Below are 2,729 nucleotides of genomic sequence, written 5' to 3'. Positions count from 1 at the left end.
GGAGGATGAGAGGGAGGATGAGAGCAAGAGAGAAAGAAAAAGAGAGAGAAGAGAGAGGGAGGATGAGAGCAAGAGAGGGCGAGGTAGAGAGAAGAGCAGAGAGGGAGAGAGGAGGAGGGAGGATGTGGTGGGGGTGATCAAAGGGGGTGTTGATGCTGCATCGAAAAAGAATGAAGGAAGGAAGGAAGGAAGGAAGGAAGGAAGGAAGGAGAAGGAAGGAAGGAAGGAAGGAAGGAAGGAAGGAAGAAGGAAGGAAGGAAGGAAGGAAGGAAGGAAGGAAGGAAGGAAGGAAGAAGGAAGGACAGAAGGAAGAAGGAAGGACAGAAGGAAGAAGGAAGGACAGAAGGAAAAAGGAAGGACAGAAGGAAGAAGGAAGAAGGAAGGACCGAAGGAAGGAAGGAAGGAAAGAAGGAAGGAAGGAAGGAAGGAAGGACAGAAGGAAGGAAGGAAGGAAGGAAGGAAGGAAGGAAGGAAGGAAGAAGGAAGGAAGGAAGGAAGAAGGAAGGAAGGAAGGACAGAAGGAAGGAAGGAAGGAAGGAAGGAAGGAAGGAAGGAAGGAAGGAAGGAAGGAAGGAAGGAAGGAAGGAAGAAGGAAGGAAGGAAGGAAGGAAGGAAGGAAGAAGGAAGAAGGAAGGAAGGAAGGACAGAAGGAAGAAGGAAGGAAGGAAGGAAGGAAGGAAGGAAGGAAGGAAGGAAGGACAGAAGGAGGGAAGGAAGGAAGGAAAGAAGGAAGGAAGGAAGGAAGGAAGGAAGGAAGGAAGGAAGGAAGGAAGGAAGGAAGGAAGGAAGGAAGGACAGAAGGAAGAAGGAAGGAAAGAAGGAAGGAAGGAAGGAAGGAAGGACAGAAGGAAGGAAGGAAGGAAGGAAGGAAGGAAGGAAGGAAGGAAGGAAGAAGGAAGGAAGGAAGGAAGGAAGGAAGGAAGGAAGAAGAAGGAAGGAAGGAAGGAAGGAAGGAAGGAAGAAGGAAGAAGGAAGGAAGGAAGGACAGAAGGAAGAAGGAAGGAAGGAAGGAAGGAAGGAAGGAAGGAAGGAAGGAAGGACAGAAGGAGGGAAGAAAGGAAGGAAAGAAGGAAGGAAGGAAGGAAGGAAGGAAGGAAGGAAGGAAGGAAGGAAGGAAGGACAGAAGGAAGAAGAAGGAAGGAAGGAAGGAAGGAAGAAGGAAGGAAGGAAGGACAGAAGGAAGAAGGAAGAAGGAAGGAAGGAAGGACCGAAGTAAGGAAGGAAGGAAGGAAGGAAGGAAGGAAGGAAAGAAGGAAGGAAGGAAGGAAGGAAGGAAGGAAGGAAGGAAGAAGGAAGAAGGAAGGAAGGAAGGACAGAAGGAAGAAGGAAGGAAGGAAGGAAGGAAGGAAGGAAGGAAGGAAGGAAGGACAGAAGGAGGGAAGAAAGGAAGGAAGAAGGAAGGAAGGAAGGAAGGAAGGAAGGAAGGAAGGAAGGAAGGAAGGAAGGAAGGACAGAAGGAAGAAGGAAGGAAGGAAGGAAGGAAGGAAGGAAGGAAGGAAGGAAGGACAGAAGGAAGAAGGAAGAAGGAAGGAAGGAAGGACCGAAGTAAGGAAGGAAGGAAGGAAGGAAGGAAGGAAGGAAAGAAGGAAGGAAGGAAGGAAGGAAGGAAGGAAGGAAGGAAGGACAGAAGGAAGAAGGAAGGAAGGAAGGAAGGAAGGAAGGAAGGAAGGACAGAAGGAAGAAGGAAGGACCGAAGGACCGAAGGAAGGAAGGAAGGAAGGAAGGAAGGAAGGAAGGAAGGAAGGAAGGAAGGAAGGAAGGAAGGAAGGAAGGAAGGAAGGAAGGAAGGAGGGAAGGAAGGAAGGAAGGAAGGAAGGAAGGAAGGAAGGAAGGAAGGAAGGAAGGAAGGAAGGAAGGAAGGAAGGAGGGAAGGAAGGAAGGAAGGAAGGAAGGAAGGAAGGAAGGAAGGAAGGAAGGAAGAAGGAGGAAGGAAGGAAGGAAGGAAGAAGAAGGAAGAAGAAGGACAGAAGGAAGAAGGAAGGAAGGAAGGAAAGTTTTTTGGGAATTGGGAGCCCACGTCTTGTTACCATAGCAACACAGCCATCTATGAAATACCGACTGTACATCCCACACACACACACACACACACACACACACACACACACACACACACACACACACACACACACACACACACACGTTGGCACTGAGTGTGTGCAGTAATCCGAGCACTGAATATCACACATGAACACCCACTAGCCACAACATTAGAACCGCTGACAGGTGGACTGAATGAGTCTTGTGCGTGCGTGCGTGCGTGCGTGGGTGCGTGCGTGCGTGCGTGGGTGCGTGGGTGCATGCGTGGGTGCGTGCGTGCGTGCGTGCGTGGGTGCGTGGGTGCGTGCGTGCGTGCGTGCGTGCGTGCGTGCGTGGGTGCGTGCGTGGGTGCGTGCGTGGGTGCGTGCGTGCGTGGGTGCGTGCGTGGGTGCGTGCGTGCGTGCGTGGGTGCGTGCGTGCGTGCGTGGGTGCGTGCGTGGGTGCGTGCGTGCGTGGGTGCGTGCGTGGGTGCGTGCGTGCGTGCGTGCGTGCGTGCGTGCGTGCGTGGGTGCGTGGGTGCGTGGGTGCGTGCGTGGGTGCGTGCGTGCGTGGGTGCGTGGGTGCGTGCGTGCGTGCGTGCGTGCGTGCGTGGGTGCGTGCGTGGGTGCGTGCGTGGGTGCGTGCGTGCGTGCGTGCGTGCGTGCGTGCGTGTGTTTTAGGTGAAAACGTTTGAATAGCTGACCGACTGAACA

The sequence above is a fragment of the Lipophrys pholis genome (assembly GCF_963383615.2).
Source record: "Lipophrys pholis genome assembly, contig: SCAFFOLD_75, whole genome shotgun sequence".
Lineage (NCBI taxonomy): Eukaryota > Metazoa > Chordata > Actinopteri > Blenniiformes > Blenniidae > Lipophrys > Lipophrys pholis.
Note: the sequence above shows the minus strand (reverse complement) of the source record.